The sequence below is a fragment of the Triturus cristatus genome, chromosome 10 (genome assembly GCF_964204655.1).
Source record: "Triturus cristatus chromosome 10, aTriCri1.1, whole genome shotgun sequence".
Classification (NCBI taxonomy): Eukaryota; Metazoa; Chordata; class Amphibia; order Caudata; family Salamandridae; genus Triturus; species Triturus cristatus.
The window spans coordinates 46,378,028-46,405,655 of record NC_140593.1 but is presented as its reverse complement, the minus strand read 5'-3'; positions in this window follow the sequence as shown (position 1 = coordinate 46,405,655).

Here is a 27,628-nt window from a genome sequence, read left to right as displayed (position 1 = left end):
CACGTATTTTAGCTTACATGGGCACTCGATAACATATATGGAGTATTGACTTTTACATGATATCAATTCCCTTATTTGCCTAACATTCTCATATGCCATTTTTGTTTCTGTGGTTGGTTGTGCGATTTGGCACACTTTGCAGTTGTGGCATTTGATGAATCCTTTGGTTTTGAGCCATGTGTCTTTAGATTGTTTTGCTTTAAAATGGCTATGTACAAGCCGATCTTTTAGGTTTGTTGCTCTGCGATATGTTATCGTTGGTCGGGGTCCCATCTTTTCACCAATTGTGCCATCTAACTGCAGGATTTTCCAGTTCTTTTTTATGAACTTGGTGATTGTTATTTTATTGTTATCTGATTATGAGAAGGTAGTTGTGTAAGTATTTTGGATGGTACATAATAGCCGATACACAGCGAAATGAGAAGTTAGATAATCTGTTAGCAACTGGGTATACTTACAATTATTTAGTGTAGAGGTAGCACTGTAAGCCTATACATGGCTAAATCATGCTATACATCAAGCCACGCATTAGATAGAAGCAGGGGTGGTCCTAATGTTTATTTTCCAATTGGAATCGAGACCCAGGGCATTCAAGCTGTTAGGTACCAGCATCAAGTATGAACTTAATCTAAACAATGATTCACAACTGTAGCCCTGTCTGTCTATTTATGACGGGTTTTTTAGAGCAATAGTTAATTCGCTTGTAGCGATGTTACCAGGATGCCGTAGCCAATACATGGCGTAATTTTGTTAAATAGCCACAGTGCGTGCAAATATGTATATAACTTGTTTTCAAATTTATTTGACAACTTAGGTTGTGATTTGACATGTATTCACTATTTGAACAAGGTATTATTGCCAATTTAGCAATGGCGGACGTTTATTTGCCAGAGTGCCAGTCCGCTTTCTATGATTGATGTATTGCGATGACAGCTTGTGCATGCACTTAAAATGGCGACCTCCCGGTATGTGAGCAAACACCGAGGAAGGCAATTCGCCGAAACGCGTCTGTTTGTTATACCGGAATAAAAACATCTTCTAAGCGTCTCCCGTGAGTGCCTATTTCCTTTGCGACAGGAGGAAGTTGGAGCTTTGATATATATATATATATATATTTTAAGTGAAAAAACCATAGGTTTCAGTAAAGTTATAGTTAGTTGGACATTTCACTCGTACAAAACCATAGAAATTCCGACGTTATAGTTAGTTCAGCTAACTATAACTCGCGCCCTTGCATTGCACTGCTGATGATGTCACATATTACATCATTCATGACATGGTCAGTGACATCACTGATGACATCACTGATGACATCATCCAGTGACTGTGTGTTTCTGTAAAGTTTAATTTTGTTTTTTATATATGCCAAGCTGTATTGAGGAATGAGTGGGTGTATAAGTGTCTTTATGGAGGATTTAGTAGGTACGTGACTGACTGTATAAGTGAGTGATTAAATGTGTCTTACTGAATGCATGGGTTAGTGACTAAACTGTGTGAAAGTCTATATCAGTCAGTCTGTTGTTGTGTAACGTGCTGCATGGTTTGGTGAGTAGCTGCATGAGTGTCTATATGGGTTATTGATTGCTTGCCTGAGTATTTGTATGGCTGCCTGAGCGTGTGTGTGGGTGGGTGGGAGGTGTGTGACTCTGTGCATAGATGTGTGAGTGGTTGATTCACTGGGTGTATGGGTTCAAGAGTGCATGTGGAAACAGCTGTATGGGTGGGTGAGTGTGTGCATGGGTGTGTTGGTGAGTGAATGGATGTCTCAGTGGTACATGTGCAAGTAACTACATATGTAAAAGGCAGTATTTGTGAGTGATGGTGTATATAAATAACTATATGTGAGAGTCAGTAATTGTGAGAGTGGCTGTATGGATGAGTGTGTATTTTTATCAGTGATTCTATAAGAGAGTAATTATGTGTTAGTATCTGTATAAATAAGTGAGGTTGTGTCTGTATAACTGTATAGGTGAGTAAATGGAAGTATGATTGATTCTTTGCATGACTGACTAAGTGTGTGAGTAACTCTGGATATGTGGCACTGTGTGAGTGTCTGTATAGGCGTATGAGTGCATATCTTAGTGTTGTATTGATGAGTGACTGCATGTATAAGTGACTGTATGGGTGAATGAGTGGATGTGTGTGTAGACCTAGGAATCAGTCAGTGCGTATTTAGTAACTGGTATTGATGTGTCTATTTTATCGAAAATGGTAGTCTGTATTTTAGAGTGGGTGTATCAAACGTTATATTCAGGTGTGAAAAGGTGCATCAGATTTTCACGTGGATGATGTCATCAGTGATGTCATTTGAGATGTCATCAGTGATGTCACTGACCATGTCATGAGTGATGTAATATGTGACGTCATCAGCAGTGCATTGCGGGGCCACGAGTTATAGTTAGCTGAACTAACTATAACGGGGGAATTTCTAGGGTTTTGTACGAGGGAAATGTCCAGCTAACTATAACACCCCTGAAACCTATGGTTTTTTCAGTGAATTTCTAAGGTTTTTTAAATGCCAATTCCAAACTATAACGCCCCTGAAACCTTTGGTTTTTGCAGTGAATTTCAAAGGTTTTTTAAATGCCAATTCCAAACTATAACGTGTATGAAACCTATGGTTTTTTCAGTGAATTTCATAGGTTTTTTAAATGCTAATTCCTATCTTTAACTTATCTCTGAAGATATCATGTTTAATGATTTTGATTGGATTACTATATTTTTCAAATTCAGTGTGTCAATTTCATTATTTTTTTTTAAATACTTTTTTATCACCATTTTTTAAACTTATTTTTTCAATTAATTCTTTTATAAATTAAAAAATATTATTTGAATGTAATGGGTTTTTCAAAGATATATTTTTATATTTTTCAATTTTTTTTTTAACTATATGTTCAAACCTATATTTTATATATATTTTTTCCATGTTTTTGGATCCGCGCACCCTAAGCGCACTGTTCCCGATCCCTACACAATAGCATCCGCGCATGGTATGCGTCGGGTACGTGTTTAGTGCGCGATTGCAATGCGACCGGTACGCAACTCCCAGCCTATAAGCGACACGTTCGATGTACGTAGTGCGATGTTTACGCGCTTCCGTGATGCGTCATCTGTGTCTATGACGTGGTAGGTGCGCGGATCCCGCGAAATATTTAACATTTTAAAACACATATATATATATGTATTTCATGTGAATATTAATTGAAGGCAAACTCTAAAGTAGTCTTAAAACTAATATATTTTTACATCTAATCCTATCATTTTTTTTAATTCAATTTCGCGGATGCGCGCTGGGTGCGTGCTGCGTAAGCGCAGGGTGCGCGGATCCCATGTGACCTGCAAAAAAAGAGATTTGATTGGTTCATTACACTTCCTCTTCTAACTATTGAAAGACCCCACCCAATTCAATCATTCTTCTTTGACCTTCTTTGGAGGAGCATCTCTTTGCAGAGAAGAAGATTTTTTAGACTAAGTTTACACTTAGCTCTAACTTTTTTTCGACAAAAAATGGCTTCAGGGCAGCAGGCATCACCTGCATCTCCTCATACATCTGAGGATTAATTTTTGGAGGAGGCACCACGCAAAGAACGTTTTTCTTCAGTGGTGTTTTTTTTTGTTTTTTTTAATTGTTCCCTGAAGTTCATTGTTTGGTTCCTCCTGTTTTTTTTTTTGTTTTTTTTTTGCAGAAAAACCCCAAAAAATTTAAAATTGTTCAGAAAACCCCCCAAAAAATATAAAAGATGAAAGAAGAAAAAAAAAAGTTCTTGTAAGAACTAACTTTCCTGGTTTAAAAAAAGAGCTGCATTTCTTTGTTAGTGTGTGAAAGTTTAGATGAATGTATGTGTAGTACGTAATTGACTGAATGAATGCATTAGTAGTGCTTGGTGAATGTATAAGTGCAGAACTATGAGGAAGTGCTGCAGCATCACACAGTAACCTCTTTAACTGCCGTGTGCTGTAGTACTGCCGAAGCACAGGGATGAAACATATGTACATAAATATGTTGCAAATCTACGCTTCTCTCTGCACGGCTGCTTAAACTGCAGCCATGTGGTGAAACAGGCACCCTTGCACCATAGTGCAAGTATATCTCTGTCATGTGCTGTTTGTTTTTCTGCAGGAAGACACACCTTCCTGCACAAAAACAATGAGAAAATGCATTTTTCTCCTTCAATGTATGCTGAACATTTCAGCATACATTGAAGATATAAAAATGTGGAGAAATGAAAACAATTCTCCTTGTTGGGCTTTCCTACACCAATTATAGAATGGTGCAGCATTCACACACATATCGAGAATTAAAATTTCTGATAAATCTAGACATGTGTCTTATTCTATGAGTATTCAGTGCAATCATGCACAACAACACTTATAGAACACCCTTTCAACGCAAAGTGGTGTGCATGATGAGGTTGTATTTACATGGAGTATAAAAAGTGCACAGAGTGCCTTTTCCTCTCTTTGTAAATATGAAAGAGTATCTTGCGCAATAACTATGTTACAAAAAGTGACATATTTCCATTTTTAAAATTCCTTGCGAATGATAGAAGGTAAGCACAGAGTTTTGTCTGCAAAGATGTTCAAAGAAGAATGATTGAAATAATTGCGGTCCTTCAATAGCTAAAATGGGAAATATTATGAATCCCTCAAATCTCTTTTTTTGCAGGTCACATGATATCTGATTATGGTCAGATTTCAAAACTACATACGTATAAACAGAGTGTTTTTAGAAACGTGTTTCAACTTTGTAGCTTCTTGCAGACCTCCTCATTCTGCATATTGAGACTTAGTTAAACTTACCTTCACAGTAATAGGAATAAAAAATGGTATACATTTTTTTCAGATTTTCATTTCAATCTAAATTCATATAAATTGCTTATTTTAAAATTTGGATCTGTGAAAGAAAAGGAAAAAAAAATGATAACATGTAATAATACATTTTTTACAACACAGCATAATTTCCACAAAGTAATTTGTTTGCCTTTTTTGCTGTTCTCAGAATATATTAAATTTCACTAAAAATAGTGATTTCAATCGTACTCATCACTTAACAGCGGGCAAAAAAAAACAATCAAAAAGATTGTTAAAAAAAGAAACAACATGCTATTCTCAACAAAATACCACAAGATACAAATCACAGATATATAAAATGCCTACAGCTAACAAAATTTTATAAGTTTAACGTACGAAAACTGTTAATGTTGTTGCTTTAAAATATTCACCGAATCTAAGGAAGAATTTTTGGAGGACGCACCACGCCCACAACGTTTTCCTTCAGCGGTGTGGAATTTTTTAACTTTTCCCAAGGGGCAAACAAAGATCAATGCCACCTTGGTCACGTGCAAGATTTGCAAAAGAGTTCTGTTGCAAGGGGATCCTAACAAGAAATACTCGTACAGCACGGCAAGTATGATGAAACACCGAAGGACCCTTTATCCAAACAATCTTGCACGAGAAGAGTGCAAACAGATGAGAAACACTCCTGTTATGTATCTGTAAAAAAGAATCACAAATAAATGTATATTAATAACTTTCAAATTTATACTATTCCATTACTGTACAAACACATTTTCTATAAAAACTGACTAAGAATCTATAGCCCTGAACCACAATTGTGACGATCGTTAAAACACTACATGCATAGTGCATACTACTTTGAAGCAGTTCATGCCCTAAAGCCTACTTCACTAAAAGACTACATGCTAACTGACTAAATGATTACAGTACTATAAGGAGACACACTGGGTGAGTGACAGGGTGTTTGCTAGAAGTGTATGAATACTAACTAGGGAATTGAAGGTGTGAAAGACAACTGTGTATGTGGTTAGAGGCCTGCATGCATAGTGAATAGGCATTTGAAGCAGTCTATGTGCTAAGGCCTGGCTCACTGCATGAGTACTTGGGAACTGACGGAATGATTAGAGTACAGCAAAGAGAGTCCCTGAGTGAATTTATAAGTGGTTGGCTTTTGACACAGTGAATGGATTAGTACTTGGTACTGAATGGGTCACTAGAGGAGTGCAAAGGGAGTGACAGGATGTTTGCTGGACTGTATGGATACTGACTAGGGAATTGAAAATGTGAAAGACAAGTGTATAGTATGTTAGAAGACTGCATGCATACTGCATAAACATTTGAAGCAGTCTATGTGGTAATGTATGGTTCACAACATGAGTACTTGGAAACTGACTAAATCATCAGACTACTGCTAGGTTAGTGCCTGGGTAAAACTTTTAAATTTTCAGTTCTGCACAGTGAAGAGAATAGTACATGGTACTGCACTTTAATCTCAAACCCTGACTCATTTTATCAATGCATAAGCAAAGAATAGCTTCTAAAGCTACTAAAACTTGACAACATGACCGATTTTAAAACAGTTATCTGTCAGCAAATACACCATGTTACCAAATGCTTCTCTCACAATCCTTACCCAAATGTACACAGACTCACAGTGTGATTTTAGACAAGCAACACTATCCCTAGCAGTTTACCAAAACTCATTCACTAGTCTAGAAGAAGTAATGGTACTGCACACAATCTACATATTTAAGTACAGCACATTAGTGTCAAAGCATGACTCATTTAATCAACGCATAAGCAAAGACTGGCTTCTAATGCTACTAAAACTTGACAACATGACAGGTTTTAAAAGAGTTATCTGCCCAAAAATACACGATGTTACCAAATGCTTCTCTCACAGTGGTTCCCAAATGCACACAGACTCACATTGTGATTCTAGACAACAACCACTATACCTAGGAGTTTACCAAAAATCATTCACTACTGTGGAAATGATAAGGGAACTGCACACAATCTACATATTTCAGGACTGCACTATTGTGTCAAAGCCTGACTCATTTAATCAAAGCATAAGCAAAAACTGGCTTCTAATTAGGGGGGGGGGGCGGAATTTGCGAAAGTGACTTTCGCAAATTATCGCAAAAATGTTAAAAATCTCCGCAAACACGCGGAAATATTGCGAAGATGCGGAAGTGTTTTTTCCCGCCCGTTCGCGGTATTTTCTGTGTGGTCGCGGCTCGACAACTTACCCATGCGGTTGCTCACGGGCGCGGCCATCTTGTTTTCACTCTTCTCGCGGTGCATGATCGTGAGAAGAAAGACGTGATCGCGCAACCAATGACATTATTGCGGGCGCGAACTGTCGCTAGACAGCGCAAATGGCTACCAACAATCCAACATCTCGTGGAGAACGCGACCGGATCGGGAAAACTTGTCAGCGAACGCGGGGATTCAGGTAAGGCGATCGCGCGCGAGAATGTATTATTTTACAGCGCGAGCAAGAAACAAATTATCGCTAAGCTGCGGAAATTTTTACATTTTTGCGCTCTCCGCGTAACACGAAAATGTCAAATTATCGCAATTTCCGCGAGCGGAACGGAAATTTAGCCCAGGCCTACTTCTAATGCTACTAAAACTTGACAACAAGACAGGTTTTAAAACAGTTATCTGTCAGCAAATACACAATATTACCACATACTTCTCTCACAGTGGTTCCCAAATGCACACAGGCTCACAGTGTGATTCTAGACAAGCAACACTATCCCTAGCAGCTTACCAAAACTCATTCACTACTGTGCAAGGGGTAAGGAGACTACACACAATCTACATATTAAAGTACAGCACATTAGTGTCAAAGCATGACTTATTTTATCAATGCATAAGCAAAGACTGGCTTCTAATGCTACTAAAACTTGACAACATGACAGGTTTTAAAACAGTTATCTGTCAGCAAATACACGATGTTACCAAATGCTTCTCTCACAGTGGTTCCCAAATGCACACATACTCACTGTATGATTCTAGACAAACAACACTATCCCTTGCACTATACCAAAACACATTTCTTCATCTAGAAGGAGTACTACATTTTAATATAGAAACATAACTAAATTCATAAACAATTACTGGTTTCTAATTCTACCAAAATATAAAAACAGCACAGTTATCTGTCTGCAAACACATGAAAAACACAAATGCTTATCACAGAATGGTTTCTACATGCACACACAGTGTCAATAAGATTGTAGAGAAAAAAAGTACTCCCTACACTTTAGCAAGAGAAATACATTAGTCCGATTAAAATCAAAATAGTCTACATACATCCCCTCACAATTAAATAACTCACCTTTCAAGTTGTTTTGTAGATTAAGAAGTATATCAGTCACACACCAGATTTTCTTTTACAGAATCTCTGCACTGTGCACCTCTCAGCAAAAACAAAGAATGGAAAAGTTTCCCTTTCATTTTCCACACATATACATGTAAACATCAAATCACAATCCTTCACACATAAATTCAAAAGCAAACACACATTTCTATTGGTTAAACATTTCAACCCTTTCCAACTGAAATACATTTCAACCCTTCCCTCAATCTGCCTTCTGCCTGTTACCATAGAAACAGGTCATGGAACACTGCACTGAGCACACAGGTCACAACTTCAGCACACAATGTTGCTAAACAAGACAGCAAGTGTGCTTGACTTTTCAACATATCAGCTTATCAAATATAATGTTCCTTACAATCTGTTTTTGTTAACCAATAAGAATCATACCTTTAAAAAACAGAAATATACACCCTACCTTTCAGTATAGAAAGTAGTCATACAACCAATGATCTCTTGTCTTTTTTCAAGTTTTTTTTTCCGTGGGTCCGCGCACCCAACGCGAGAGAATCCGTGCACCCAACGCGTTAGGATGCACGCACCCTGCGCGCATTCGCCGTTTAAAAAAAAAAAGGGGGGGGCCCCAGGGGGTCCTTCTGGGACCCCTAAGCACCTCTAGGGGGTCAGAGTATTTCCACTCTGCCCCCTTTATATGTTTTACACGCTTATTCCCCTTGCTTCTTCAGCCTTGCTTCTACCGAGGCAAAAAATGGCCGCCAACAGTTCCTGGTTTCGATTGTAGACAGACACTCGACAGCCAATTAGCATTCAGCGCGCGAGCAGGAGGGTGCGCGCTCGGTTCGGGGAGGGTGCGCATAAGGTACGGGTAGGGTCCGCGGATCCTCCCCGGCCATAGATATATATGTACTTTTAACTCTAATTTTCTCAGGAACTACTGAACGGATTCACACCATTTATGCAAAAGGCATGAGTCTGAACTGAGGACTACCTCTTTGCCAAATTTGGTGTAATTCCGTTCAGCGGTTCGGGCTGTAGCTGCAACAACAGATCCTATGAGAATTCGCATGGGGAAAACGCGTTTTGGGACCCCCCTTTTTTCTCGGCCCCCGATTGATGAATCGCCACGAAACTTGCAGGGTAGGAGCGGAGCGGAGCTGGCCAAAAGTATGGAAATTTCGTGAAGATTCGTCAATCGGCGCCAGACTTATTGGGAATAGAATGTTGCGGATTTCCTATGGAAAATAGGTCCTAACTATAACTACCTACTGGCGACCGCCAGTAGGTAATATATTATCTACTGGCGGTCGCCAGTAGATAGTTATAGTTAGGACCGTGTTTCCATAGGAAATCCGCAACATTCTATTTGGAATAACTTTGGCGCCGGTTGACGAATCCTCGCGAAATTTTCAAAATAGGTGGGGCGCTCCGCTCCGCTCCAACCCTGAAAGTCTCGGGGGGATTCGTCAAGCGGGGGCTCAGAAAAAAGGGGGGTCCCAAAACGGGTTTTCCCCATGCAATTTTCCATAGGGACCTTTAGTCCAAGGTACAGCCCGAACGGCTGAACAGAATTACTTGAAATTTGGCAGAGAGGTAGTCCTCAGGTCAGGGATGTGCCTTTTGCAGGTCTGGTGTCAATCTGTTCAGTAGTTCCTGAGAAAATCAAAAGTAATATCATATATATATGTGGGCGGAGCCTAACCACACATCTCATCCTGAGATCTGATTGGCTGTCAGCACTTCATCCAAAAAGTGTTGGCAGCCATCTTGGGACCAATATACATGATAGCACCTCATTAAAAAGCATTGCAGTTAATAGAAGGTTTTAAGACTGTAGTTACATTATAAATCATTTGTTGATGGTACCATACTCATTTTAGGAATTGTGGTATGTTCTGCAGAAAGAAAAATTAGGGCACATTTTGAGTGACTTCTCAAATCCTCTTCTATTTCATAAAAAAATTCTGACATGCAGACTGAAACATGCACTTTCAATACCAGCAGCAGTTTTCCCTGGTGAGCAGTAGCTTTACTACAGTGATCTAATGAGCAAAAAGAGGGCTAACATTCTGAATTTATGGCAAATGTGTGACACATTTGAATGCCTTTGGAATCAAAGTAAAAAACTGAAAGTATTTTCTACTGAGGAGACTGCAGTAAATGAGGAAATTAGGAAACTTCATAACAAATAAGTCTGCCAAGATGGCCACCAGAGACAAAAGAGCCCGAATGTAGCCCTAATATCACCCAGATGTAGCCCAAGTATAGCCCACTGACAGAATGTCCCAGAGTGTTCTTAAAAACAACTAGAGCGCTTACTGTCTTCATTATGACAAAAGTATGGCACACCTGAAGCCATCTTGAATGGAATAAACTGGTAACACTTAAAACATTTAATTTAAAAAGGAACACAATGAGGGGGTTCATTTTGCCATAGAAATTATGATTAATGCTGAAGAAAGAAAATGAGGGCACATTTTGAGTGACTTCTCAAATCCTCTTCTATTTCATTAAAAACATTCTGACATGCAGACTGAAACATGCACTTTTAATACCAGGAGCAGACTTCCATGGTGAACAGTAGTTTTACTACAGTGATCTAATGAGCAACTAGAGTGCTAACATTCAGAATTTATGGCAAATGTGTGACATATCTGAATACCTTCATGATGGAATCAAAGTAAAAAACTGAAAGCATTTCCTACTGAGGAGACTGCAGTACATGAGGAAATTAGGAAACTTCATAACAAATAAAGATGGCCAGCGGAGACAAAAGAGCCCAAATGTAGCCCAAAATCACCCAGATGTAGCCCAAATATAGCCCAATGACAGAAGTGTGCAAAACACTTATTATTTTGGGTTTTTGCAGTGTTATATAGTGCAGACTTGTCAGGTATTGGAGTGCTTTACATGAGCATTGGTTACATCACACAAGAACAAATTCATTTTGGTTGTAGACATGGGGAGACTAAGTGATTTGACCAGAATCACAGAATGTCGAGCTGAAGCAGAAACTCCAACCTGGTTCCCCAGTTGCAAAGTCTGCAGTTCTGGAAGTAACACCACATCCTCTCCCCTAAGTGCAACATTTAATCAAGTGGTCAACTGGATAAAAAAACATAAAGGTAACAAATAATTTAAAAGTGCTTTCTCGCTATTTGAAAACTCAGAAAATATGTCCTTATTTTAGTCTTTTAGAGCACTATCCATAATTTTGATGCCAATAAGACCCTCTCATATATGTAATTTCTAAAGGAAATGCTCTAGGTATTACAGTTTTGATTACATCAAGATGACGTCAGGCGTTGCACACTTTTGTAATAAATATAGAATGTTAGCAATCTAGTTGTTCATTAGGATACTGTTGAGAGGCAGAGGCCAGGGGCACGGACTCTGAAAATTGAAGGCAGGTAGGAGGGTGCAAAGGCAACAATTTAACCACACTGAGCAGGCAGGAAGGGCCGTGGCAGCACAACAGACTATGAAGTGCAGTGGAAAGGGGGGCAGGGGCAACAAACCAACAATTCAGGACTTGCAAGAGAGGCTGTGGCAATGTAATAGACCATTGTGGGCAGAAGGAAGAGGCAATGGTAGTACAACCATACATGCCAACAGACCCGATTCAGCCAGGAAATGTCCAATGGTTTTAAGTAGGGGAGGGCGGAATTTGCGTAATCGCGTTACGCAAATCTCCGCGAAACGGTAAAAAATCTCCGCGAACATGCAGAAATTCCGCGAACACGCGGAATTGCTTGTTCGCGATGCTTTTTTCCTGTTCACAGTTGCTGTTTGCGTGCTCGGGGAGAAATATCTCGCGAACACGCATTTTGAGAACGCGAACAAGAAAAAATTTCGCGAAGTCGCGGAAAGCAGAATTTTGGGCAATTTCGCGTTCTCCGCGGAACGCGAAATTACCGAAATTCCGCAAATTCCGCGAGCGGAACGGAATTTACCGCCCAGGCCTAGTTTTAAGCTCAAATGGGCTTTATATTATCTGTCTCCTGTCTACAATCTCCTCTTTTTCAATGTAACTCAAAGGGGAAAATCAATACCACAGTTTTTTTTCAAAATCTCCCTCTTACCAAGTTCAAAATGTTCGCAAGTATGGTACATTGGATCATGGAAGGAAATGGGGTAGGGACATGGACTTGGATAACAGAGGACAGGAGGGACATGGAGAGGTGCACCAAACTGACCCTGCAGGGCAGGCATCAGGGTTTGCAGCAGCACAATACACCACACAGGGCATGCGGGACAGGAGTGCAGCACAACAAGCCATAGAAAGCAAGAGGGAGGGGACAGGACCATGCACATGGACAACAGAGGGGCAAGAGGCAGGACCATAATGGACAGACAGGAGAGAAACCTGCAGGAGGGATGGATCAGGGGCATTACAATGGAACAGACAAGCCAGGAGGGAGGGAGTAGGGGTCTGCACATGTAAACAGAGGGCTGGGGGCAAGGGGGCAGGGCAGGAGCAGCAAGATAGCCATAGAGGTCAGGCAGGATGGGCACTAGAAGGAAGACACACCATGAAGAGCAACAGTGAGACTGTGATGGCATACACACAGACCATGGAGGGAATGTGGGAGGGGTTCAGGGGCAGCTAACTGACCACACAGGGAAGGTGGGAGGGGCCATGGCAGCACAGAAGACCATGCATGGCAAGTGGGAGGGTTAGTGGTAGCACAATGGCTATGCTGGGCAAGAAGGAGGGTGCAGGGGCATGCACAAAGGACGATGGAGGATAGAAGGGAGGGTCAGGACCTGTGCACAGACAAGAAAGTTCAGGGGAAGGGGCCTCACAACAGACCGCACAGGGCAGGCAGGAGGAGCAGTTGCAGCACAACAGACCAAGGAGGGCAGAAGGGTGTGGCAGTACAATGGACCATGTAGGACAGGAGGAAGAGGATAGGGGCATGGCATGTGGACAGGCAGGGTGGAGGTGGCAGGGACAGGTTACAGTCATCTGACAATGCTAGGCAGGTGGGAGGGAGTGGCAGCTCAACAGAACACTCAGAGTAGATAGGAGTGGCAGGTCCATGGAACATGGTGGGCAAAAAGGATGGAGCAGGGGCATACACAAAGACATCGGAGGGCAGGGGGAAGGAGAATAGGGGCAGAAAGTTAAGTACAGAGTTTAAGCAGGAGGTCAATGATGGGGCATAGAATTGGGCAATGGAGGGCAGGAGGAGTGGACTGGTACATCATATTAAATTGAGGGCAGTGGCAGCATATCGACCATGCATGGCAGGAGGGAGGAGGCTAGTCCATGGATTCACACAACAGAGGATAGGGAGGAGGGGGATGGGGCAGCAAGCTAACTGTTCAGAGAAGGCGGGTATTAGGAACTTTATTGTTTTTAAAACGTGTGTCTATGCAAATTACTTAAAATATGAACAAGTATGCAGCATAATCTCACTTTTATTCAGGAAGAAGAGGACGTTTGTGACTGTGACTCCAGGCTCACTTGGCAGAAACACCCCCTGACCCTCCACCCCCTATCGCAAAATGTAATGCCCGTGAAAAGGGTAGGTGAACACAGTGTTATATAGAACATAGTCCTGAGAGCACGATTGAAAATGAAAACTAGATATAGTGTATGGTATGAACTATGCACGAAAAAGTGTGATATAAGATGAACCGGGCGTGAAATATAATATGCAATACATTGTGCGCAATGACAGATTCATTGGAGAGCGTGAGATAGCACAGGCACTAGCGCGTGCTATGCGATATGCGCCTTGGAGTGTAATATGCACAGGGCAGTGTTGTGTCATAGCATATGCACTAGCTAGTGGAATACAACACAGAGGTGTGTGGCACTCAGCAGGCACTGGTGGGTGTAACACAGCATTGCGCTCTGCCAGGAGCGCGCTGTGACTCTCAAGTGATGTTCATCCCCTTTCCAGAGAGTAAAATAAAAAGTATTACACATCCGGCAGTGGATGTGTGTTTTATTAACCGTGAGGGGGGTTTCTTGCATAGTTTTGGTCGAATTTTTGTCGAATCCCCTTTGAATGGCTTGGTGTGCATGTGTATTAAATGTGCCCGTCAATAGCTACCCATGTTTGTATAAATAAACGACAAGGGTGTCTACCGGGATTAGGCACGGTAGGGCATCAGACATGTCAGAGCTTCACTAGTGGTGTAAATACATTCCACGTGGATTCATTGTATGCATAGTCGCCTTTTAATGAATATCACGCAAATCGTCATGGTGATAGGTACGTACGGTTTGTCCAGCATGTCCTAGGTGTGTCTATAAATATATATTTTTTAAAAATAATAAAAAACAGTGTCCGGCCCTGGGGATTGGGGACACAAAAATATAATTAGGAGCCAGGCCCTGGGGGATGGGGTCCTCAGGGCCAATAAATTAGAATAAGAAGGGGAACCACACAGCCCCCCTTCTTAAAAAATTAAAATAAATAAAAGACTGGCATCGTGCCGGAGGCCACGCCCCCCCCTTGCAGCACTCTGCAAACGCGCCCCCTGGCGAGTTGTAAGTTGGGGAATTAATTCCTCTTCTATACTGAGGGTCCCTGAGGGCCAACTAGCCCAACAGTCATCTCCAGTATGCACCAGGGAGCTGCGCTGCAGACAGGTGTTCTGAGGCCAAGCCCCTTTTTACACCTCTCTGCAACGCAGCTCTGTGGCGATTACTGGAGGTACCTAGTGGTCTAGTTTGACCCTAGGGACCCTTAGGATTCAAGGGGACTTAATCTCTCAACTTAGAACAGCCACAGTGCGCGTTTACACAGTGGTGAAGGGAGGGGACGGGGCCTGAGGTGACGTGTGCAAACACGCACTATGGCACGTTTTAAATTGGGGATATAATTTTCCTTCAATACGGAGGGCCCCTGGGGGCTAACTAGCCCACCAAGTGCTTCCAGTAAGCGCCACGGAGCTGCATTGCAGAGAGGTGGTCCAGGCTGTGCCACTTTTTACACCTCTCTGCAACGCAGCTCTGGGGCACTTACTGGAGGTACCTACTGGACTAGTTGGACCCTAGGGACCCTCAGGATTCAAATGAACTTAATCTCCAAACTAAAAACGGACACAGGGCGCGTTTACACATTGGTGAAGGGAGGGGACGGGGCCTGAGTTAACGTGTGCAAAAACGCCCTGTGGCCTGTTTTAAGAGGTAGTTTTAATCCCCCTGCCCTATTATATACTAGGGGCTTACAGAGGAGGTCATGCTAATCACAGGGGGACCCCAACGCATAATGTACCCTAGTGTATGTAGGTGTTTTCACTGTATTCTAAGTGTCTTTTAACATAGCACTGGCTCTAGAACTGGTTAGTCTGACTCAGTTACCACCAGTATCCGTCTGAAAAAGTTGAGGGTACAGGATGATTTTGCAACAAGGCTTCTTTCTGCTCTTCTTTTTGTTCTTTTTGCACGTTATCCTTCTTCCTGCACTTTTCGTCGTCCTTGAGGACTTCTGTTGCTTCTTTCTGCACTTCTTTTTTTTTCTTTCTGTGCATTTTTTCTTTTTTCTTCACATGTCCTATCTCTGTAGACATAGTTAGAAATTAGCATTTAAAAAACTTTTGAAATTCACAGAAAAAACCATAGGTTTCAGGCACGTTATAGTTAGGAATTAGCATTTAAAAAACCTCAGAAATTCACTGAAAAAACCATAGGTTTCAGGGTTGTTATAGTTAGCTGGACTTTTTACTTGTACAAAACCATTGAAATTCCCCCGTTATAGTTAGTTCAGCTAACTATAACTCGCGTGCCCGCAATGCACTGCTGATGACGTCACATATTACATCACCCATGACATGGTCAGTGACATCACTCATGACATCACTGATGACATCTTAAATGACATCACTGATGACATCCCTGATGACATCATCCTTGTGATAGAGTGGCAGACCTCCTCTCACCCTAATATAACCTTTGATACACACATTCAAAAATAGAGACTAATCTTTTCAAAACAATGGACATACCAATACCAGTTACAACAACCTCTTCAGTAATTCTAAGATCCACATACACATCCACTCATTCACCAACAGTCCTATACAGTCACTCATACATGTATTCACTCACCATATGTACTCATACACCTATACATCCTGTTACACAATGCCACTCATCCATAGAGTTACTCACACACATAGTCGCTCATGCTAATAAAGAATCAAACATACATTTATTTGCATACACAGTTATACACACACCACCACACTTACTTCTACAGAAACTTACACATACTTAGTATTTTAAACAATCACTTATAGAAACACATACTTATTCATACAGGAACTCTTTCAATCTCTCACTCTCACATATACTCACTTATATACACCAATAGTCACATATACTAGTTTGAAACATATGTAGTTACTCATAAAGACACTATTGAGACAGTCATTCACTCACTAACACACCCATACACTCACTCATCCACCCATACAGTCCTGCACACATGCTGTCTTCAACACATACAAAGAGTGAGTCACTCATTCATGCACCTATGCACTACGTAATACCCCCACCGAACCATGCAGACACTCAGACTGATACTCAAAAAACCAACTAATAACCTATCTAGACACACATGTAGCTACTCACCAACCCATGCAGCCACTTATACACAAAGTGAGAGACTGATACAGATATTTACATATTTAAACATTACTCACTAAGCCATGTATTCACTATGATATACTTAATCAGTCAGTTACACAATCAATTTTTCAAAAACAAATCATCCATTTAGACACTTATATACCCATTTATTCTTCCATCGACCTTGAGATATACATATATAAAACATATTTAATTTTCAGAAAAGCACACATTCACTGGATGATGTCATCAGTGATGTCATTTGAGATGTCATCAGTGATGTCATGAGTGATGTCACTGACCATGTCATGAGTGATGTAATATGTGACGTCATCAGCAGTGCATTGCGGGCGCGCGAGTTATAGTTAGCTGAACTAACTATAACGGGGGAATTTCTATGGTTTTGTACAAGTAAAAAGTCCAGCTAACTATAACACCCCTGAAACCTATGGTTTTTTCAGTGAATATATATATATATATATATATTAAAGAAAATTCCTCCCAAAAGGAGAAGCAGGTCGCACTCCAACAGCTTTTCAATTGCTTTTCTTTATTTCATAAATCCGTAGTTTTTAGCAAAACAAATGAATTGACCGACGCGTTTCGGTATACTCCAATACCTTGCTCACGGTCGTCGTTTTTACAAATATTCAACAAATACATTTTAAATAAAGATAAATGAAGGAAGTCCCCTGACAGCAATATCCTGTTGCCGCCCTTTTCGGAGTCCCATGGATTTATGGGTCTTGTAGTTCCAATTCGTTCGTTAAGCTCTAGTGCATTTAGGCTTTTTTTTAAATTTAGTTTTTATTGACTTTCTGTTCCTGTTGTTTTTACCGGTTCACCACATGTATCATCATGCTGCTTGGTTGAATTATGCCCTTTAGTGGGCTTTATACAACACCCTATAGGTTAATAAGGACCGGTAAATATTTTACGAACTTTTTCGAACTCAATTTCTTCTTTGTACAAGTACTCAATGTTTTTATCTTCTTTTCATTGAAGCCCTCCAGTGGGCTGACGCCATAATTATCTGCCCCTTCATGTGGGTTGGTGTTTTTTCATAAGTGTATGTACAGTTCTTCTGATTGGTTTAATCCATATGGAGTCATGGAACGCAAATTTAAAATATGACACGATTCTTTCTGACGTAGTATTTTTTCCCTGTTTCCGCCACGTGAGCTCATCGGTACTGCTTCCATGCCATAAAATCTCAAAAGTTTCCAATTGGCATTATGGTGTATTTCCATGTGTTTAGCTATGGCATTGTTCCTGTCTTTATTTTTTGTCGCTCGTACATGCTCCAAAATGCGTTTTTTTAATTCACAAATGGTGGATCCAACATATCTTAGAGGGCATGGACATTCTACCACATATACTATGTATTGACTTTTACAAGTAATCAGGTTTGTGATTTGCCAATTCTTGTTGTTTGCCATTTTCACATCTTTTATTGGCTTTGCAATTTCGCAGACTTTGCAATTGTAGCATTTGGTAAAACCTGTTGTTCTTAACCAGGATTCCTTATGTTGTATAGCTGTGAAGTGGCTGTGTGTTAAGCGATCCTTCAAACTTCTTGCCCTTCTGAATGTTATAACTGGGTGGCCGCCCATTTTTTCACCGATCATGCTATCCATTTTAAGGATTTTCCAATTCTTTTTTAGAATGCAAGTAATATCTTTTGCTTCAAGACTGTAATCTATGATCAATCTTATAGGCTCTTCCATATTTTGAGCTTCTTGTTGTTTGGGAATTAGGCATTCTGCCCTGGTCTTTTGATTTGCTCTCTTCCAACTTGTGATTAGGCTTTATTTGGGGTATTTTCTCTGGATGAATCTTTGTACCGTGTTGCCACTGTGTTTTAACCATTCTTCCTCTTCACTGCAGATTCTCCGCAGTCGAAGGAATTCTCCATATGGTATGCTGGAAATAGTTGTTAACTGGTGGAAACTGGTTGCTTCCAATGTTGTGTTGGTCGCAGTACTTTTGCGATGTAACGTCGTTTCCAGACGATTATCTTTTACGTAAATTTCCATGTCCAGGAAGACAACTCGTTCTTTGCTGAGATTGCATGTGAATCTCAAATTGGGTGTGCTGTTGTTTAGAAGTGTATAGTACTCCTCAAACTTTTCTTCCTTGCCATTCCACACAATTAAAAGGTCATCTATGAACCGGACCCATGTAACAATGTGTTTGGTGTATCGATGGTGTTTGATGTTCCAGGCAATTTCTTGTTCCCACCACCCCATTACCAAACAGGCATAGCTGGGGCTGAAGGAAAACCCCATTGCTGCTCCGTTGCGTTGGCGGTACAATTTATCACCAAACGTGAACACATTGTTTTGTAGGCAACAATCCATCATATCCAGTAACATTTTGTTATGTTCTTTGTAGTGAATATTCCTGTTTTTTAAAAACCATTCACTTTTGAGATTTTATGGCATTGAAGCCGTACCGATGAGCTCTCGTGGCGGAAACAGGGAAAAAATACTACGTCAGAAAGAATTGTGTCATATTTTAAATTTGCGTTCCATGACTCCATATGGATTAAACCAATCAGAAGAACTGTACATACACTTATGAAAAAACACCAACCCACATGAAGGGGCAGATAATTATGGCGTCAGCCCACTGGAGGGCTTCAATGAAAAGAAGATAAAAACATTGAGTACTTGTACAAAGAAGAAATTGAGTTCGAAAAAGTTCGTAAAATATTTACCGGTCCTTATTAACCTATAGGGTGTTGTATAAAGCCCACTAAAGGGCATAATTCAACCAAGCAGCATGATGATACATGTGGTGAACCGGTAAAAACAACAGGAACAGAAAGTCAATAAAAACTAAATTTAAAAAAAAGCCTAAATGCACTAGAGCTTAACGAACGAATTGGAACTACAAGACCCATAAATCCATGGGACTCCGAAAAGGGCGGCAACAGGATATTGCTGTCAGGGGACTTCCAGGCAACTATAACTCACGCGACCGCAATCCTCTGCTGATGACGTCAGATATTACATCACTGTATTTAGACACTTATTTACCCATGTCTTCTTCCATTAATCTTTAGCTATACATATATTACAAATATTTATTTTTAAGAAAGACACATATGTCATCAGTGATGTAATATCTGACGTCATCAGCAGAGGATTGCGGTCGCGTGAGTTATAGTTGATGTCATGAGTGATGTCACTGATCATGTCATGAGTGATGTAATATGTGACGTCATCAGCAGTGCATTGCGGGCACGCGAGTTATAGTTAGCTGAACTAACTATAACAGGGGAATTTCAATGGTTTTGTATGAGTGAAAAGTCCAACTAACTATAACGCCCCTGCAACCTATGGTTTTTTCAGTGAATTTCTAAGGTTTTTAAATGCTAATTCCTAACTATAACGTGCCTGAAACCTATGGTTTTTTCAGTGAATATATATATATATATATATATATATATATATATATATATATATATATATATATATATCATCACACAACCAACGAAGAATACTTCTTGAAGCCCAAATCTGAGGAATATCAGTGTTTTATTCTATCAGAATTGCAACATTTCTTTCTCTGACACGTTTCAACTGTCTGATCGGCCTTGTTCACAGGTGAGCTGAGTAATAGTGCAGGGTAATGTTGGCCTTAAATCCCATTAAACATGTCACCTTCTTTTCAGAAAATACAACTTCCACATTGCACCCAAAACATAAATACATTCTGTGTGAGTACACTATCACTTTTTGTTTTGCTTTATAGCATTGAAAACATCATGTTATTGTGTAGTCCAAGTGCACATAATGTTCAATCATAAAAAGTCACACCTTAGAGGGAGGCTTTATTTTGTATTTGCGTTCTCGCTCGATATCATGCTGCCGGACTCACATCCATATTGTAATGGTCAAACACCAGTTCTCAGAAATGGCAAGAGGAGACACTTCTCCTGCTCCCTTTCTCACCTCAGTGCTCCTTTTGCCAGACTTCATCATAGTGATGCAAAAAGAGGCACGCGGGACATGCTCCCCAAATAGATCCAAACAAACATCTCCTTTTGCTAGGCGCCCTCAACCCTGCAGGCCGGATTCGTCTAGACAGGCAAGGAGTGTCCTGTCATTCAAATCACCACAAAACGAAGATTACTTCTCGAAGTCCCTATCTGAGAAATATTGGTGTTTCATTCTATCAGACTCGCAGCATTTCTTTCTCTGACACGTTAGGGTCACCTGTGAGTAAGCTGGGGAAGCAGGGTTTAGGGTTGCCCACTGAGTTGTCTGGTTAAGCAGGGGTATAGGGTCACCTGCTGAGTATGCTGGTGTAGCAGGGCTATAGGATTGCTCGTTGATTATGTTGGTGAAGCAGGGGTATAGGGTCATCCGTTGAGTATGCAGGAGAAGCAGGGTATAGGGTCTCCCATTGAGTATGTTGGTAAAGCAGGGTATAGGGTAGCCTACAAGTATGCTGGGGAAGCAGGGTGTAGGGTTGACCGATGAGTATGCCGGTGAAGCAGGGTATAGGGCCACCCATTGAGTATGCTGATGAAGCAGGGTATAGGATAGCCTGAAAGTATGCTGGAGAAGCAGGGTGTAGAGTTGACCATTGAGTATGCTGGTGAAGCAGGGTATAGGTTCGCCCATTCAGTATGCTGTTGAAGCAGGGTATAGGGTCACCCATGGCATTGAGTATGCTGGTGAAGTAGAGGTATAGTGTCCCCCATTGAGTATGTTGGTATAGCAGGGTACATGGTCACCCTTTCACTATGCTGGTGAAGCAGGGGTATAGGGTCACCTGTTGAGTATTCTGGTGAAGCAGGGTATAGGGTCGCCCATTGAGTATGCTGGGGAAGCAGGGGTATAGGGTCACTGGGAGAAGTTGGCCTGGCATATGCTGGTCACTAGTTATAGTGGCCACCTTTCACCAGTCCAATTTGACTCTTATGGTAGATAGGTTTAAGACAACATTTAAAAAAAAAGCTATCCTTGTGGTAGCTGTGGAGAGCAGCCTTCAGGCTAAGTCTCAGATGAATGTAAAGCAGCTTGTTTTACCTTATAATCTCTTGAATTACCAAATGAAAGGACACCACACAGGTATATATATATCAAATATATATGTATTTATTACTAGACACACTCTACTAATCTTTTTATGAGATTAGAAGTCAGGAACATATGCAAATATCAACGTTTCACAATAAGTTAAGCACAAATATGGCTGGGGCCCTAGGAGGTACCAGACCATATACTAAAAAAGAGGTTTAGGAATGTCGACTTGCAAGGGGACAAGGCCTAGGGCCTGTAGAATCGCTGGGGCTTCACTAATCCACCCAAGGCAGGTAAGTAAAAGACCCACGGGAGATGCGTGCAGTGTGAGAACACAGCCGCGGGTTCCCTATTGATTTCAATGGAGCAAGTCGCGGTTGGATTTTTAAAGTTTAAGGGTACTTCTACGAAGTCTACAAGCAAGTCACTTACAAGGTAAGTGGTTCGAGGGCCAACACCCACTGGAGCACCATAGTGCATGACTTACCTCACCCAGGGAAGCCAGGTGCATAGGTGTCTTTTGGTGTTGGGTTGCGTCGTTGTTTTCAACGGAAGCAGAAGAAGTTTTGCTGCTTGTGAAGCCTGAAGAAGTGTCCGGTGGAATCCAAGGCTGGATTCAAGCTGAAGATCTAAAAGCAGAAGGGACAGTGTTCACAGTCACTTGCCAGTGACCCGGGGCCAGGACGATGGATGCCCACGGAAGTCGGGTGATTTCAGGTGATCAATGGTGTTTTGACTCATCAGCCACGAGGTCCAGGAGGCGTCGAGGACAACCAGGAGCTGGATTCGGAGTGTCACACAAAGTCTGCAGCTTACTTATGTGTTGGCAACTGGATTGGAGCCAACAAGCCTTTGCAACAGAAAGTCTTGTGGAAAATGAAGAAAGTCAGCGGTGCAGACGAGCAAGGTCTGAGGGACTCACCCAGCAAGGGTAAGTGAGGGCAGGCCTGGAGAAACCAGGGGAGCCCTTTGGTTTGATGAGAAAGTCTTCAGGGGACCCACAAGTCAACAGGCAAGGGATTGCAAAGATGCCTCATGAGGATTCACTTCACAGGAGCCCACAGTCACTCGGGATGAGGTAGGCCTCTGATTTTCAAGGGAAATCCTGCTGGAGACTTGGACCACACATGGTCCAGTAGACAAGTTCGTAGAACATCGTGAAGGGGTTGTACTTGACAGTAGTGCAAGGTACCTGGGTATTGCTGTTCCTCATCACTCATGGGGTCCACTCGCCTCAGCTTTGCTGGGGACTCACAATGGCTGTCGTGAAGTCAGGAAATCTACTTCTGGGGCTGCAGGGACTTCGGACTCTGGCGGGAGCAGGAAAGTTTGCGACTGTTGATTAGAGTTTTTGGTGCCTGCAAAGCAGGGGAGTCACTCCTTGACTCCAAAGGAGATTCTTCTGTCTTCCAAAGGTAGTGGAACGTCGAAGGGCCAGGATTCTTCTTGTAAAGTGTCATCCAGGAATATCTAGTTTGCAATGGCAAGGGTTCCCTATCTTATACTAAAAGAAAGGGAGGGACTAGCTTTATGACCACTCCTCTAGGAGGGTCAGGGTAGGGGGTGGTTACACCCACTTCCCTTTGCCCATTTCACGCAAGAGCAGGGACAGGTAGCCCCTGAACCGGTTTGAGCTGGCATATGCACAGAGGAGCCTACTGCTCCCCCAGTGCAGGAATTCAAAGCACTCTAGGAGTGCACCCACCCAGCCCCAATACACTAAATCTGGTCTGGAAGGTGGTGACACCTCCCTGTGACAGGATGCCTATTGTTGGACCTCTTCCACTGCGAGTTTCAGTCAGCAGCTGGAGGGCAGCCCAGTGTCTGTGCTGGTGGTATCCATTTTGTGATGCCAGGGCTCTTTCAGATTTCTACCGTGTTTCCACAGTGGGTACATGTCGTCCCCTCTAGAAGGGTTGGATCATACTCCCACACCAGTTACTGGTGTGGGGGTATGATTCCAATTTGTTTGACACCAAACACGACATGTTTTGATGCAGTCATTCCAAAGTTAGCATTTACCGGTAGGTTATAATGCACTTAAGAGTATATGGTTTAACCGCATCCACAAGCAGCCACAGAGAATAGACTCTGACAGCTGCAGAGGGGTCCTGCTCATGCAGAGGCATCGCCTCACATTGTAAACCAAGCACCCTGCCCTCAGGTTTGATAGCGCCTGCCTTAGGGGTCACTGATAGCTTTATATGTGTGTGTATGGTGAGTTATAGGAACCTATACCTCAGTGAGGAATGCTAACACTACCTCACCGAGGGTGCAGTAGCAGGCCTGTGGTGTCAGATTTAGTCTGCTTCCCAGGGGTGGGATAATACATGCTTCAGCCCTTGGTAGGCCCGTGAAGTACCTATGCCCTTGGTACCTAAGGTACCATATACTAGGGGCTCATAAGGTACCACAGTATCCAATCACTAGTGCATCTAATATGCACTCCAAGTTGTTTAGAGAGAACAGAGAGACTGGGGCCCTGATTAGCAGGGACCCAGCCAGACTATAGCCAGAAACCAGTGTTAACATCAGAAAAATTGGGGGCAACATAAGTGCAGATCCTACTCTCCTACAGTCACCCATAGAGTAAGCTGATGAAGAAGGTTATAGGGTCACCCATTGAGTATGCTGGTGAAGCAGGAGGTTAGGGTAGCCCATTGAGAATGCTGGTGAAGCAGGGGTTTAGGGTCACCCATTGAGTATGCTGAGGAAGCAGGGGTATCGGTTCATCTGTTGAGTAAGCTGGTGAAGCAGGGTATTGGGTCACCAGTTGAGTATGCTGGGAAAGCAGGGTATAGGATTTTCTGTTGAGTATGCACCAGAAGCAGGGTATGCGGTCTCCCATTGAGTATGCTGGTGAAGCATGGTATAGCGCCGCCGTTGAGTATGCTGGTGAAGCAGGGTATAGGGTCGCCCATTGAGTATGCTGGGGGAACAGGGTATGGGGTCTCCCGTTGAGTATGCTGGTGAAGCAGGGTATAGGGTAATCCGTTGAGCATGCTGGTGAAGCAGGGTATAGGGTCACCCGTTGAGTATGCTGGTGAAGCAGGGTATAATGTCACCCTTTGAGTATGCTGGTGAAGCAGGGGTATAGGGTCGCCCGTTGGGTATGCTGTTGAAGTAGGGTATAATGTCACCCTTTGAGTATGCTCGGGAAGCAGGGTATGGGGTCTCCAATTGTGTATGCTGGTGAAGCAGGGTATAGTGTCACCCACTGAGTATGTTGGTCAAGCAGGGTATAGGGTCACCCGTTGAGAATGCTGGTGAAGCAGGGTATAGGGTGCCCATTGAGTATGCTGGTGATGCAGGGTATAGGATTGCCTGTTGTGTATGCTAGAGAAGCAGAGTATAGGGTCACCTGTTGGGTAGGCTGGGGAAGCAGGGTATGGGGTATCCCGTTGAGTATGCTGGTGAAGCAGAGTATAGGGTCGTCCATTGAGTATGCTGGTGAAGCAGGGTATAGGGTCGCCCATTGAGTATGCTGGTAAAGCAGGGTATAGGGTTGCCTGTTGTGTATGCTGGAGAAGCAGGGGTTTAGGGTCACCCATTGAGAATGCTGGGGAAGCAGGGGTATAGGGTCACCCGTTGAGTTATCTGGTGAAGCAGGGATATAGGGTCGCCCATTGAGTATGCTGTGGAAGCAGGGGTTTAGGGTTGCCTGTTGAGTATGCTGGTGAAGCAGGGGTTTAGGGTCGTCCGTTGAGTATGCTGAGGAAGCAGGGTATATGGTCACCCATTGAGTATACTGGGGAAGCAGGGTATAGGGTCACCCATTGAGTATGCTGGGGAAGCAGGGTATAGGGTTGCCCGTTGAGTATGCTGGTGAAGCAGGGTATAGGGTCTCCCATTGAGTATGCTGGTGAAGTAGGGTATTGGGTCGCCCGTTGAGTATGCTGGTGAAGCAGAGTATAATGTCACCCTTTGAGTATGCTGGTGAAGCAGGGGTATAGGGTTGCCAATTGGATATGCTGTTGAAGCAGGATATAATGTCACCCTTTGAGTATGCTCGGGAAGCAGGGTATGGGGTCTCCCATTGTGTATGCTGGTGAAGCAGGGGTATTAGGTCGTCCGCTGAGTATGCTGGTGAAGCAGGGGTATAGGGTCGCCCGTTGAGTTATCAGGTGAAGCAAGGGTTTAGGGGTGCCTGTTGAGTATGCTGGTGAAGCATGGGTATTGGGTCACACGCTGAGTATACTGGTGAAGCAGGAGTATAGGGTTATCCATAGAGTATGCTGGGGAAGCAGGGTATAGGGTCACCCGTTGAGTATGCTGGGGAAGCAGGGTATAGGGTCACCCATTGTGTATGCTGGGGAAGCAGGGTATAGGGTCGCCCGTTGAGTATGCTGGAGAAGCAGGGGTTTAGGGTTGCCTGTTGAGTATGCTGGTGAAGCAGGGGTTTAGGGTTGCCTGTGAGTATGCTGGGGAAACATGGGTATTGGGTTGCCCGCAGAGTATACTGGTGAAGCAGGGGCATAGGGTCGTCCATTGAGTATGCTGGAGAAGCAGGGTATAGGGTCACCCATTGAGTATGCTAGGGAAGCAGGTTATAGGGTCACCCATTGAGTATGCTGGGGAAGCAGCGTATAAGGTCGCCCGTTGAGTATGCTGGTGAAGCAGGGTATAGGTTCTCCCGTTGAGTATGCTCGTGAAGCAGGGTATTGGGTCACCCGTTGAGTATGCTGGTGAAGCAGGGTATAGGGTCACCCGTTGAGTATGCTGGGGAAGCAGGGTATAGGGTCACCCATTGAGTATGCTGGGGAAGCAGGGTATAGGGTCGCCCGTTGAGTATGCTGGTTAAGCAGGATATAGGGTCTCCCGTTGAGTATGCTGGTGAATTAGGGTATTAGGTCGCCCGTTGAGTATGCTGGTGAAGCAGGGTATAATGTCACCCTTTGAGTATGCTGGTGAAGCAGGGGTATAGGGTCGCCCGTTGGGTATGTTGTTGAAGCAGGGTATAATGTCACCCTTTGAGTATGCTCGGGAAGCAGGGTATGGGGTCTCCCATTGTGTATGCTGGTGAAGCAGAGTATAGCATCGCCCGTTGAGTATGTTGGTCAAGCAGGGTATAGGGTCGCCCGTTGAGTATGCTGGTGAAGCAGGGCTATAGGTTCGCCCATTGAGTATGCTGGAGAAGCAGGGGTTTAGGGTTGCCTGTTGAGTATGCTGGTGAAGCAGGGGTTTAGGGTTGCCTGTTGAGTATGCTGGGGAAACATGGGTATTGTGTTGCCCGCTGAGTATACTGGTGAAGCAGGGGCATAGGGCCGTCCATTGAGTATGCTGGGGAAGCAGGGTATAGGGTCACCCATTGAGTATGCTAGGGAAGCAGGGTATAGGGTCGTCCATTGAGTATGCTGGGGAAGCAGGGTATAGGGTCACCCATTGAGTATGCTAGGGAAGCAGGGTATAGGGTCACCCATTGAGTATGCTGGGGAAGCAGCGTATAAGGTCGCCCGTTGAGTATGCTGGTGAAGCAGGGTATAGGTTCTCCCGTTGAGTATGCTCGTGAAGCAGGGTATTGGGTCACCCGTTGAGTATGCTGGTGAAGCAGGGTATAGGGTCACCCGTTGAGTATGCTGGGGAAGCAGGGTATAGGGTCACCCATTGAGTATGCTGGGGAAGTAGGGTATAGGGTCGCCTGTTGAGTATGCTGGTTAAGCAAGGTATAGGGTCTCCCGTTGAGTATGCTGGTGAATTAGGGTATTAGGTCGCCCGTTGAGTATGCTGGTGAAGCAGGGTATAATGTCACCCTTTGAGTATGCTGGTGAAGCAGGGGTACAGGGTCGGCCGTTGGGTATGCTGTTGAAGTAGGGTATAATGTCACCCTTTGAGTATGCTCGGGAAGCAGGGTATGGGGTC